Source organism: Helianthus annuus, chromosome 4 (assembly GCF_002127325.2).
Source record: "Helianthus annuus cultivar XRQ/B chromosome 4, HanXRQr2.0-SUNRISE, whole genome shotgun sequence".
Taxonomy (NCBI): Eukaryota; Viridiplantae; Streptophyta; class Magnoliopsida; order Asterales; family Asteraceae; genus Helianthus; species Helianthus annuus.
This window is the reverse complement of record NC_035436.2, coordinates 36,002,475-36,017,877: the sequence shown is the minus strand read 5'-3', so window position 1 is coordinate 36,017,877 and position 15,403 is coordinate 36,002,475. Positions and strand designations below refer to the sequence as shown.

The 15,403-nt window shown below is 33.1% G+C and overlaps 1 long non-coding RNA gene across 1 annotated transcript; it reads left to right on the top strand.

Moving 5' to 3' along the window:
- The first annotated feature begins 7,483 nt into the window (after window positions 1-7,483).
- On the top strand, window positions 7,484-8,407 carry LOC110934531. Its single transcript, XR_002588413.2, has 2 exons — window positions 7,484-7,822; window positions 8,077-8,407. It is a non-coding gene; the product is annotated as an uncharacterized LOC110934531 (long non-coding RNA).
- The last annotated feature ends 6,996 nt before the right edge of the window (window positions 8,408-15,403 follow it).

Sequence of the window (15,403 nt, the reverse complement as noted above, 5' to 3'; positions counted from 1 at the left end):
AGAGGTTCGGTACACACATTCATCTCATCAGACTGCTCTGCCTCATCATCCTCACACACCATCTGATCCACCAGTGACTCTTCATCAGATAAAGGATTCATTGGTGTGGTATTATCCTCCACAACCTCCTCCTCCATGTGAGAATAATCTATAATATCATCAGGTAATGGTGAGAGACGCTTTTCTATTTCTATCTTCATTTTTAATGTCTGACACTTGGAAACTAGAAAGCTGATTCGATCTTCGTCAGAAAGGCTGGGTGCTGATAAATACTGCTCGATTTTGGACAAAATCACTTCCAACATGGCAAGCTTTTTATCCTCCTCGGTCTGATAAGTATGGACACCCTCGGGCTCAGAATATTCCTCGGGATGATATTGTCGGTATCCCTGATACGGTCTTGAGATGTACGCATCCATCATTTTTTATTCCAATACTCTGGATTTTCCAAATACACCTTACACACATCATCATAATCATAAGTATGAACACGACCGCAACAGAAACATCGTCCATCCGTCCTTGGCTCATAATAAGCATCCTCGTCCCAATCCCGTCCGTCAGAATAATAACCATCCTCCACTGTTGTATCAGAATTGTAGAAATATGGTAGATAGGAAGAATTCTCATAGCAAGGCATCGGTGGTTCTTCCAATTTCGCTTTTTCCCGTCTACATCGGGCCTCGTGGCAACCGATACACGGGTGAAGTGGTTCCCCGCACAACTTGCATGTAGAAGAGCCGCAAAATATACTAAGATCTGTCATCCTGCACAACACAGCTCAACTACCCACGTAAATCACGAACAAACCAGATAAAACAAAAAAAATATTTTTGGGTTTTTTTTTACTTTTTTTTAAAAACAAGAACAACTAACTAACTAACTAACTAACAGTAAGCGCACTAATTCCCCGGCAACGGCGCCATTTTGATGACTGTCGTTAGGGTCAATCAAAAACCTAAATATGCTACGTAGATAGCGTAAGTAGGGTATCGTATACACGGGGAATTTGTGGTCAGTGTCGCGTTTTTAACTAAGAACTAAATTAACTAGATTGGGGGTTTTTGTGAATTTGATTATAAAAACTAGAAAGCTAATTAATAAAGTTGTAATCAATACGAGAAAGAATAACCTCTACCCGGAATCCCAATTACCCGTTTAACATCAAAACCTGTTTACCGATTCAAAACACCACATAGACATGGCCTCGGAATTAATGAATCTGATTAGTTATCAAGGATAGTTTTTAAGATTCACTATGCCACCTAATAACCCGTTCGATTGTATCAACTACCCGCCAATTTACCAACCCGCTAACAACGCAAGAAAGTTGCCAATACGCTTAATAAACGACAAATAATTCAAACACAATAAACATTTACCAAGAATCCAACACGAGTGGTCAAGCTGTACCAGTTATACGAATCCGCAAACAAGAATTAATGCAAAACAATGTAAAAGTTCATCCGAGTAGAAGTTATAAGAAATTTAGCCGCACATCGTAGTCATCGTTGCTTCAAGATTTGTTAGAAATTGATCGAGCATGAAGGACTTGCTTGGAAGATGAAAGATGATGAGAAAAATCGCCCAAAAGTGCTCCCGATTGTTCCCTGGCGGCTGCTTGATGATTTCCCCCTCTTTCCCCGTGAAAACTAGGTTAAAAACAATGTTTCTACGCTATACCCCTTTCGCGCCACGCTACAGCACCTACTCACTCCCTCGCGTGGCGCGAGGAAGTATATTTTGACCATTCCGTTGACTTCTGTCTTTCGCGCCACGCGCCACAATGCACAGCCTCCCTCGCGTGGCGCGAGGGAGTATGGTTTTCAGCAAAACTGTTTTATTGCTCCAGATTGCTTCGTAACATCCGTTTTCCAGCTTGTATGATCATTATACTGCATTTAAGCGCTGTTAAGCCTGAAAAACCCGACAACCAATAAGTACAAATATCAATATGAATAAACACACTCGAACACTTAAAACCGACACAAAACTATACATAATATGACGTGTTTACACACGCACATCAAATATCACAGGGTGTAATCATAAGGGATTAACACCTTCATTATTATGATCACGTTACAAAGTTCGATTCGAACTTTGACTTGATCAAACACGTCAGAACCAAAAGTCAAAGCAATAGTCAATTTTCTTGACTTTCGGCTAATAACTAGCCTAATAATGGAAAGAATAAAAGAGAACACTTGTGTTCTAGGGAAGTTTATAACTTCAGGGAGGAGGCCCATATGGATTAGAAGCAGCTCTAAAGGATTTAGAGAGAAAGAAATGAAAGATGCAAGTAAGAATGATCAAGAACACCTCTATTTATACTTGAATAAGGATCACAAGGTGATGCCATGTGACCCTGGAGCTTTAAGGTGTTGGTTAGTGTCTGAGTAGTCAAGGTGGCAAGAGCTGTAGCTACAGCTACAGCTGCCAAATGCAACTGCACTACCAGCGATACCCTTACGGACCATAAGGGTGGTGGCTTGCGGTCTGTAAGGACCTTTGGCACCCACTGTTTCAAAATTCCTTACGCAACATAAGGCATATGCCTTGCTGTCCGTAAGGGATCCCCAGAAGCCAAATTTTTGGTATTCTATCAACATTAATCCCTCAACTTGTTTCAACACTTTATTCTATATAATTTGTCACTCTTCTCCAACAAATCTGGAATATGCGAAGAGTACCCGAACACATGTTGCCATATTATTTGTCAATAATTTTTGAGGTATTACATAAACCATGTTAAGCATATTTGTGTCTTCAAGATTGATGCAGTATAAATCCTTACCAATCTTGGCAAGCATCATCCGCCCATTTTCAAATTCAGATTATTTCAAAACTTATGTATAAAAGTTTGTGAGACTTGTTAATATTATATAAAACTAATATGGCGTTTTATAAAATACCTTGTGGAAAAAAATCAAGACTGTATAAAAATGTTATTTTTATAAATTTGTTAGTATGTGAAAACCATTTTAATATATCTTTCTTGATTGTCGGTTCGGCTTTGATCTTCAATTGATGTTGTCGGTTTTCATATGTTGATGTGTGTACGCTTCTGAGTCATCACCTTTGACTTGTAAAAAACTTAATCTTTGATCAACTGATGTTAATTTTCATTGATCTCCAATAATCTTTAATCAATTCATGTATGTAGATCTTAATCTTTAAACTTTGAACAATCCTTTTCAATTATTCAATACTAGTCTTGTTAGACAACCAATACATCACTAATTTCATTCCAACTAAACTTCTAACGTATCATCAACCTTCTTGATGCGTACATCAAGTATATTGGAACATGTATGTGGTATATGCACATTGACTAACAACAACCTAAGAACACAAGTTCTTAGTTTCAATGATATCAAAACTATGGATCATTTGCGTTTCTTAATTTATTGTAGTTAGCACTAAACATTGTTGCCTCGATAATATTGAATTAGAAATGTATGAATTTATGTCAATAGTTGGATACAACTGATGTGTAATTTCGATTCTCATATTGCTTCTTTTAAGTTGAACTGTGGAAGGTGAGAATTCATATAAGTCGTCTTTGCATACAACAACTTGAAAATAGTCTTTATTTATTTCGAAACATGTAGTCACTACCCCATTTGGTTAGACTAATTTTTTTACTTAAATTGAATTTGAAAATCTTCTTCTTTAAGATAATTCTTTCTACATTTTCTTTGACATAGTTTTACAAGTAGTTGGACTATTGGTCTAAAATTTCTATAGTTGTTTGTAGAAATTTATGTTGATTGTTATAAAGTAATTTAAAAATGAGTATTTCCTTTTACGATACCATTCAACTTTGTCTTGGTTTAACTATCTATTTGAATTGTTATCTTTTGTGTTCATATTGACTTGATTTATTAAACTTGTCTTATTCATGAAAATAATGTGTTGGATTGTATTGTCGATGCACATTCAAATTGTTACACAAATTTTGGTGTTATGTTTTGTTGATAATGTTCATCTTTAGTGGCCATTAACCTGGATGGTGATACACAAATCGACAGTAATGTAATACCTTTCTTTTTCAACAATTTATTAAATTTGTCAAGTGGTGAATTTGACAATTGATTCATGGTCATTTGTCAAAGTTGAATTTGGCAAAGAAAGTATTTTCTGCTTCTCTTTTATATATTTAATATATTTTTTCTCAACTATTTGTCAAAGTTCATCTTTTAAAGGCATACGTTGGCGATTGTACATAGTAAATGATTACATTAATTTTTTTTCAACATGTACAATACACGAATTTTTCAAAAGATGATTCTAATTTATTAGTAAGTGTGTGACACACACTAAGTATTTAAAAAATCATTCATGATTAGTTAATTTACTAGTATATACATATATTCATTTGTGAATACAATGTACATGAAATCATTATTTAGGAACTATGCATACTTATTAGCGAACAAAATCGTTCTTAATGTTTTTACATGTTACTTCTTATTTCGAACTGTCACCATACACTCTGTGCGTGTGTACATATGCATGTAGATAATGATAGGGGGAAGATCATTTGAAAAGAAAATTTAATTGAGAATAAAAAGAACTAAAGGTACAATTGTAAAACATTAAATAATTTTTATCGTATCTCATTTATTATTATTTTTGATTAATTTATTAGTCATAAAAACTATCATTCTTCACACTAATTTTTTTTTGCCTACACATATCAAATTTTTATCCTACATATATTGAAATTTATGATATGCGTTACACTTTATCTGACACAGCTCGTAATTTATCCTACACTGTAAGTTAATTATTTTTATTTATGAAAAAAATATATATTTTTAAATTTAATGTAGTTTAATTATTAAAAAGGAATACTACAAATTAATAATCTATTTAACTTCACCAAATTACCCTTACAATAACTTTAAACAGAAATATTAAAGGAAAAAAAGGAGCATTCTTATTGATTAAAATTTCTTCTTATAGAAAAATTATTCTCACTTGAATCCTACACTATACTGATATGTACGTACACACGTATGTATATATGCATGCATGTATGTGAAGATTACTGTAATAAGGATCAAAATAATAAAATCATAGGAGAATCTAAATGCGATAGATAGTAAGTGAGTGAATTTTAGGGATACAAGTAATTGCGTCAAATTTGTTATGTAATCCTGGTATATGTGTCAAGCATTATATACAAGTGCATTACCTGGTTGTGTATTTATAATTGGTTTTGAATTGAACACGTTCATATATATAATGTTTATCCTTAGATGCATGTGTATGTGTATATAAATACATATGCATGTGTGTTTGTATTCTTTCTCGTCTTGTTACTACGCTGATTAATAAGTTTCTCGGGGTCCATATACACAAACAAATGCAGAAGAGTCTCAGAAGCGACTGACATGGAGCTTGAAGAAGTTCTTTTCATTTATTAATTGTTTATATTAAAATAAATAATTCTTTTGGTTCTTTTATCGGATTTTTTTTCTCATTTTCACCTCTAACTTATGTCCATCATTTGTCTTGCGTGCTATTCATGTGACATGCATATCTTTGGGAATAATATTTCACGTGTCCCATTGTTTGTTTGTTTTTTACTACTTTCCTAGATGCACTTTCTCTTTCTTTCACATTTAACCTTTAACCATCTTGAGAGGACATATTTTTATATATCTTAAACTCAAACTTCAAAACATGGATAATTTATAAGGGTTTTTGTGCCCCCTTCATTTCTTTATTTAGAATATGATTTTATGAAGGTGTATATCGAACTCATGAGAGGACTAAATTAAATCTCATTATTCGAGACCCTACTTTTATATTCTTAAGTTTTTTTAGCATACTATGTTCATTAAGGCACCCTCATTTGGGTCCGATGGAGGATGTTGGGTACACCCATAAATATAAGTCGTAACACTTGACTTGACTTAAAAGACATGCACGAGAGAATGCAACGAAAGTGATTTAACACTCTACTTAGAGACGTGTACAATTAAATATACACATAAATAAATGTAAACTTTTATCTTTTCTAATTCTATATACATACACTAATTTGTTTTACTCTAATGTATATTTAAATACAAATACAAGATAAACTAATATATTTATTAAGTCAAGATAAACTAGTATATTTACTAAATACAAATACAAGATCAACTAATACATTTAAATAAATTTAAATTAACTAAAATTTTTATTTCATTAAAATAAAATAAAATAAATTTAAATTTATAATTCATTTTGTCTGTTACTATTATTTCTGTAAAAATCTTAATATATAACATGCAATTTGATCTGATCTTCTAGGTTTCTTTTTGTAGTTTAGTTGTATAAAGATTTTATTTATAAAGTATGAATTTCTTCTCTAATACTCATATATTAATTATGAAAACAAAATAAAATATCGTATATTTATATACAGTCATTTCGTAGGTATAAATGAGAAATTTTGTATTATAAACCTTGCAGAAACCATATATTTATATAGAAATTTCGTATTTATATGGTTTTAGTAACACTTGTATCATAATATGTTCTTATAGAAGTTAGTTTTTATAATTTTTATATAACAGTTTTATTAAATTAAATAACACAAGTAAAATATAAATGAATATGATTTAGAAAACTTACTACTTTGATAATGTGGGGTATGGATCAATTATTAGACTATGAAAATTGTAAGAAAAATAAATTTCTCTTTCATGAAAAAATAGTGAGAGTCGTTTTCAACTATATGCACAAATTCTCGAAAAAGATAATTATGTGATCGGGTATATAATGAAAGGGTACGCACAATATTCTTTCTGATTAATATGAGTGCCTGAAAAATCTTTTTATAAGCTTTTAGATGTTTACTTTATATAAACTTTTATTTCGATATAAACTTAATGTCGAAACTTAATGTCGAAACTAAATGCAAGTATTAAATAAAAAACATACACTCATTAAAATAATTTCTGTCTTGTACCTTAGATCTTTCTAACATATCTCAATTAAAAATATTAAGTAAACGACATGGGATCATCGATATGAAGCATAAGTTTCGTATTAAAACAAATATTCTACATTATTTAATTAAATGGAATCTAATTATCTATATATATTCAAAAATTTAGTTACATGTTCCTATTTTAAAACCAAAATTTATGATGGTTTTAAATGCACACCTAAATTCAATTAACCATCCATATGCAATCAATTATACCAAAATTCAATATGCATTATATTGATTTGTAACTTATCTATACTACATTAAAGTAAATAGATTTAATTTTATGCATTTAAAAAAACAACATGTATAAAAGAGCCAAGCTACTTTAGAGGGGGTAAACTTGAACATTATTGAAAAATTTAAGACACTCTAGGGGCATTTTAGTAAATTTTAAGAGGTTAGATGAAAAGTCTAAAAGTTCAATCCCAGAAATTTGCCATTGTTCTTCCCTTTCTGCACTGATCGGCCATTTGAAACCTACCATCTCACAACAATATCAATAAACCTTTACAACACAATCAATAGAATTCATCAGTTACACAACCCCTCATATTTCTGCCATTCCTTTCTATTGAATGCACTCATCATAAATTATGCTTTTGCGTCAGATGAGAAGCCGAGAAGCATGGTACCACAATTTCAATCTTCCGATTCTTCCCACACCTCCCATCCGTTCAACAACGCAACTGGCCACCACCTCCGATGCGTGATGAAGCAGCGAGATGGATCTGTGCTTGGAAAGAAGACGATTCTTAGCCTGGATCATTAGCCTGGATGTCAAAACAAGCGATTGTCGCCTCAAATCGATGGTGCTCCAAATTACGTTAGGTATTCTAATTGTGTGTTCATATTCTTTAGTTTTTTGATGGATTGCGCTTATGAACTGTTAAATTGTATGTTTTAGTGATTAATTTCTGGTTGCACACTTTTATTAGATGTAAGGAGACTGTAAATCTCAGTAAATGAGGCATTTATAAAGTTAGGTTTTATACGGTTCACAATTTTTGAAGTTTTTGATACAAAAAATTAACAGATGTAACACAACTGTAAATCTGGTTCTTTGTAATTTTTTGGAAATGAAGGTTAAATTAGCAGTGCACTAAAAATCGGGGGCTCATGTTTCATGGAAAAGTGAAAAGGTTGGTCAAAAGTAAGAAGAATGAAGATGCCTTCGAAGTTTATTGAATACATCAAGTTTATTGTTCTTATTCGTGGATGAAGCTCCTCGGGTTTCAACTTAGTCACTCAGGTGCTGAAATATGCTGGAAGCCTAGAAGCTGGATAGGCGAGGAAAAAAGTTGTTAGTGTCGTTAACTTACTGAAATGTTGGAGGTTGTGGATTAATAGAAATGATAAAGCTTTTAAAGGCACATCCTCTTCTTTATTGAAGTTGGTTGAAGACATAAAAGAAAATTCTTAGTTGTCGATGATTAACAGAAATAAGATAACTGTTCCCTGGGAAAGTTGGAAAATGTTTTAGTGTTGTGTGGACTTTTGTGGTGTTAACCAACTCGGGTAGCTCAGTTGGCCACCGACACCCACCTTTTCTCAAAGGTACTGGGTTCGAGTCTTGGGAGTGACATATGTCGCCCAGGGTAAGAACTCGGCATGGCCGCATGGGGAAGTCACCGCGGAGCTAGCTTGGTCGGGTAGCGGCACCCGGAGTGAGATCACTCCGGCGGTTGGGAGGACCGTGCACTTACCCCCCCCCCAACTTTTGTGGTGTTTTGTTTCACTTTTGTGGTGTTTTGTTTCTGTTGTTTGACTTTGTTTTGAGTCCTTCTAGCTTCTTTCTAAGGTGTTGATTTGGTTTTGGTTATGGAAGTTTCGCTTTCTATTAAAAAAAAGAGCTAATGCACCATTGGGGTTGGTGGTCCAGTGGTAAGATAAAACTTTTGAAAACAATTTAGTGTGATATTTTGAGTTCAAGTCTTACAAGGAGCAAGAACAAAGAAGAAAGGTGGAGTGAACAATGCCTTTACGAGTGAAAATAGTTGGGTAGTATCAAAATGTAAATCGACCCATTTGCCTTCATTTTACAAGATCTGTGACTTTATAAAAATACCAATGTTATCTATTTTCGTTTTGTTAGATGATTGAACACTACTAACTATTTTTCAATAATATTGAAGATGATGTTCCAAAAGCATATGTTTCAAAAGAACGCCGTACATTTAATGCCCTAGGGAATAGTTTGTCCATGGGCTTAGAGAGTGTGCTTTGTTTATTTTTTGTTTACTAAATGTATCTTTCAATCAAGTTATAAGTTAAAAGATGTGCTTTATTACATTTGTGATCAAGCTAACTGCAAACTAAGTTTCATAATACTTTTGGAAATTGGAATACAACGCATTTTGAAAACTTAAATAGTTTGCTACTTGTATTGGTAAACAAAAACCTCAAATACGAACCCGGTTTGTATAAGCATTGCTTAATGTAAAGATTCATTTTAAGCCAACCTAACGAAAGGGAGTGCAAAAGTAGTGATCTTTTTCAAATTGATCAAGACTATATACATCGAATTACACAGTACCCAATGGTTCTTAAGCACCTGACTATAGAATTTAGAAGGGCTTATTCGTAACACAATGTGTGTATTATTAAATCGACATTTTTGTAGATTATCACAATATTGCAACCCGTTTTTATTGATTAAAATAATATATTACAAAATCATAAGTATTATCTATACTATATTATAACATAGGCGGTTCGGTTTTAGTCTGAGAGTTGACCCGAAACAAGCCGTTTTTATTATTTTGGTCGAAGTGAACCGAACACGTGTTGGTATCGTTTCGGTCATGAAGCTTTTTTTGTGTACTCTTTCACATGTTGCTATCGTTTCGTCATATAACTTTTTTGTGTTTTCTCTTTTAGTTGTTAATGGTAACGTATTTGAGTTTTCTCTTTTGGTTGCTATACTAAGGGGTCGTTTGGTAGCCTCTTAATGAACATTCAGATCCTATCTCTTAATGGTTTAAAACCTCTTAATGGTTGCTATATTAAGGGGTCGTTTGGTCGCGGTACCATATGAACCGAACAATACCGGCCGGATTCTCCTGACGTAACAAACCTGCGGCAACGCGCGGGCATCACCACTAGATATAATTAAACACTTGAAGAACTGTTAGGATTTTTTAATTTTGTTGGTTTATAAACTGCTTTCTGATCTATAAAAGGGAACAAAACCTGCAATTTGACTTTTAGATGTCAAAACTGAATTTATATGTATATGTGTATGTAGTATAATATGTATATATATATATATATATATATATATATATATATATATATTTAACATCTATTTTACACCATCTAAAACAATGAAAAAGAAAAAATAAAAATAAAAAATTTGAAAACTGTGACGTCTTTTGAAGAGGGTTGAGAAACCACACGTCCATAGATTTGAAGTTTTGTGAGACCACATGTGGTGGGGCGCAAACCTCTCTCAAACCGTCTTAAAAACGTGGGGGAACACTGTACCCTTGGGCGTTTTAGGCTTTTTTTACTGGTGGTGCTACCACAAAGCGCCGAATGAGGAGTGGACTTTGGTCAAAATAACCATGGTCAAACGGCTAACTTAAAAAAAACGGTTTTTGTTTTAAAAATCTATACTATATTCGCACTTTCGTACCGTGTCATGCACTATCTATATCAGTCGTTGTTTCAGGAAAAAACAATAACTATTATGCATGTCGTGCATCGCACGGGTATTCCCCCTAGTGTTATGAAAAGTGTAGTGAGTGATAATGTTAAATAATTAGTTAATACTTTGTTATTCTCTGGGGTTTAAGTTGTTTCACCTAGAAATCTTCACTAAGCACGGTACTCAATATCTGCAATATGCAGTGAATATTTTATTAAGTTATTTTTTATATGTTTTTAACTAAAGTATCGGCGGTGGTCATGTGACGGGAGGTGGTGGTTCATTTCATTTTCACACCATTTCGCTATACATATAATAGAATCTTCGGTACTGTCATCTAATTTTTGTATGTTTCCAAACCGAAAGCAAGTAAAAAGAATAGTTTAGTTGTTTATTCACGAGCAATCCAAAAAGACTTTAGAGATTGTCTCCTGAACTTAATTATATAAGAAGTTAAATGAGTAATTAATAATAATAACATGCAAGTCGAAAGTTGTTGACAAGTATTTATATTGTTACACTTTGTTAATTATTTTATATAAAACTAGTAACTTTACCTGTCGCACGTTGCGTCGGCATCAGAACGTATAATAAATTGAATTTATACCGTCAAATGAAAATATTTAACACGATTTGTTTCCGAACAAAATTTACGTTAAAATGTAGAATAACCGAAGATGTACATAAAAATAAGAATGAAAATGTATTATATTTGACCCGACTTGTTTTCGAAAAAAATTACGTCAAAATGCAAAACAACTTGAGTTTATATCAACACGTACTTAAAAATAAGCACGTAAGAAAATAGTGTTTTTTAACAACCAATTAAAAATAAGCATTAAAATGTATTATATTTGACTCAATTCGTTTTCTGAAATAAATTACGTCAACGTAAACCAACTTGAATTGATACTGACGAGTACATAAAAATAACCACATGTGAAAATAGTTTTTTTGTAAGTTAACGAATGAAAGTACGATGGGCAAACTTGAAACTTTAGAAATTCAAGGAGGTCAAAATGACATTTTACAAAGTTTTTAGAACCTTGAGGGAGTTTAAGTGTCATTATTGAAAGTTGAAAGGCAAAAACTAGTGGAAGAATACCCCATCGATTTTGGTTTTTAGTTTTATTTTATGACTCGCCCATTGCAGCGGACTGTCAAACCGAACAAAAAATAGGAGTACACATGTTGAATGGACGCACATGTATTGTGGGGTATTAACTTGCCAAATTTAGGCCAAAACGAAAAAAAAGAATAATTAAGTCGAAAGGATACAAGACCCACGTATAAAAATTGTCGTCGAAACGATGTTAAAAAGAAAAAATTTTAACACGTCCAAATAAGTAAACCACACGGTTAAGTAGAGATGTTTAAATGTAAAGAAAAAATTAATTAAAATGTAGGGGCAATGTGGTAACTTTATTAAAGTCACGAGACATAAAACGTACATTATAGTTAAAAGAAAACCAAATTAACCTTGAATGTTGTATTTCCGAGTTTCATTTAACGAAGGAAAAGAAGTGATTTGGAAGGATATAAAAAAAAGTCGTGTTCCAGAGTTTTCTTTAGTAAGGAATTGGAGAGAAATGGAAAGAAAACTAATCTTATTTTTTTTCATTTTAAATCCTTTCAATTTGGACAGATTTGGAAATGACCTTTAACACAAAATCTTAACTTTTCTTTCATTTCCGTGGAACTCAGGAACACATTAGTTGATTAAATATTTTCTTTACACTCTCTTTCTTTTCTCTTCTTAATTCATTTTCTCTTCTTTTCTCCTGGTAATAAAACCCAAAGGGATATAAATGTAAAATTCACAAATAACAACATTTATAAACACCCATAAATGTTTTATATAATAATGCACCTGGAATGATGAAACACGAAACTTGGTCACAATGTGAATGTTGGATGTGAGGTTCAATGCAACTAGCCAATCAAATAGTTGATAAACATATTTCAAACTAAAAGCTAATTATAATCAAGTAATAAAAGTAATAATCACAACTGAGTGCAAGTGCTCCCTCTTGCTCACGTGAAGATGAAGCTGAGGGAATAACAATTTTTTTCAACTCGCTGATCACCAGTGATAATCTAACTAACCGGGTAAAATTTTACCATTTCACACAAAACGATTTAAATAATTGGATCATAAATTGATGTAGAAACTTGAAAATGTTTTGAAGTTCAGGACAGGACTTTGATAGAATGCATATCACTTAGCAACTACTTGATGAGTGTTTTAAATGAGGGTATACATCAATATTAGATCTTAAAATATGAAATTATCATTTTTGTTTGAATGTTATATGTTTGTCTATTATGCTACCATGGTTACAAATCTTGTGCATTATACAAGTTAAATAAATGTAATGTTATATATTTATTGGTAAAAAAAGTCATATTTATAAAAAAAACCTGTGTATTGTACAAGTTGAATAAATAGGTATGTTAACGGGTCGAATAAAATATAATGTAATTTGTGAATACATACAGTTATCAAGGTATATATATAAACGTGATTTTTGACATAAGTTCTATTAAATTAAGGGTGTGCCTATTGGCACACCAAACCCTAGTAAAATTAGGGTTTATATACGCAGCGTATAAGGTTAACCCTCTACGCTGCGTATTGACCTATACGCTGCGTATATAAACCATGGATCTCAGTGCATAATAACCAATCATTGCACAGAAAACAAGGTTCATATACGTTGCGTATTGACCTCTAAGCAACGTATATAAAGGTCTGAAAATGTCTTTTATACCCTTGTGTTGAGGCTATACGAAGCCAAATACAAGGGTAGTTGTGTCATTTTTCTCTCATACGCTGCGTAGAGATCTATACGCTCCTTAGAGGTCTATACGCAGAGTATTTAAACTTTGTGAAAAAATGATCCCTCAAACCTACCAAAATGACTCAAAAAAATCTAATGGTTTATATACGCTGCGTATAGACCTATACGTAGCATATATAACCCTTGTTTTCTGTGCAATGATTGCTGATAAGGCTCTGAAATCCATGGTTTATATACGCTGAGTATAGCTCTATACGCAGCGTATAGAGGTAACCCTATACGCTGCTTATAGGTCAATACGCAGCGTATGTAAACCCTAAGTGTGTAGATAGCCTGCCAAGGTGTGTAAATAGTTAGGGCCTAAATTAATTTTTAAAACATTTTTTTTCAACTAGGTAAATTTTTTTATGTAACTATTAAATGTTAATTCAAATAAATGTACTTAGTTCTTTAATTATTCTTTCAGCATAGTGTAGTTTATTTAAATTACAATTATAAATATTGTAATAAATATATAAATACATATAGAATATTAAAAACTAAAAGTTGGTTACTGTATAATAATTATTCATAATTGTTGGTGCACTACGTCTGTCGACTACGTCTTACATCGAGTCTTAGTAACGTATAGGTTAGACATGGCACGAAAACCTAGAAACATGTAGTTGAATAGGTTCCGCTTATATGTACTAGGTTAGATTCGCTTGTGTGTCATGATCTAGTTCCGCTTGTATGTCAATAGCTTAGGTCCGCTTGAATGGCATTGATATAGGTCCGCTTATACGGACATGACCGTATAAGCGGAACCTCCTCATCTATATATAGGGTCCTTACAAGCGGAACTAGATATATAGTTAAGGGTATTTTCTTCCGGTGAGCCACGAAGTGCTGCCGAAGTGCTGTCAGAACGTGTACTCGTATTATTGATCAATACAACAGCAATATTAAAGTGAATGTGACTGAAATAGAACCAAATCATTAGTTTCCGCCTCTTGATTTGGATAGGAATTCTTCTGATCGACTCAAACAGGGTCGAAACGCGATCCTACAATTGGTATCAGAGCTCAGGAGGAAGAGTTCTTGCCATTTCAGCTGCATTTCATCTATTTTTCTACACTTTCTTTATACTTTCAAAATTTTTCACGGTAAAATCAGTTCAAATTCACACAGTGCACTCGGAATCATGTACTAGTAAACCCTTCAAATTTTCAGATCTAAAATCGACCTAGAAACTAGGATTTTAAGGGATTCGCTTATTCGGACTTGTGCTAAAGATGATGTCATCAGGTAGTTCCGATTCAGTGACAGAGTAGATCCGCTTCAAAGTACCAGCTAGTTCCGCTTCATTGGACATATTTGGACCAGGTCCGCTTCAAATTGACTGTTAGGTTCGCTTCAAGGGACAGTAGTTTCGCTTCAGTGTCATCTAAGTTGGTAGTTCCGCTTAAGAGTTTCGCTTGAATAGACAGTTCCGCTTTTCTGTACAAGATAGTTCCGCTTCAAAGACATCAAGTAGTTCCGCTTATCTGGTTCGCTTCAAGTGACAACTTAGTGGTTCCGCTTATAAGACACTTGTGTGGTTCGCTTATTTGAACACTTGAGAGTTTCGCTTATCTGAACATCTTGAAGGTTTCGCTTGGTTGAACAATTCAGTAATTTCGCTTTTGTGAACAAATTTGCCCAAGCTTGGAAATTTGTGAACTTTAAACTTTGAACAATGGACAACGAATTCTATAACGCTTTTGCTAGCCCGATCTCAATGACTCAAAGTGCTTTGATTGAAAATGAAACTGGAACGTCTCAGAAACCACCTAAACTCATGGATATTGATGATTATAACGCGTGGTCTGAACGTTTTGGAAATTGGGTTGAAGCTTATCACCTAGATGCATGGGAACACACTGAAGAGCCATATGTTAGACCCGTTACAAATGGTGTGCAGCAAACAATTCGAGAAATGAG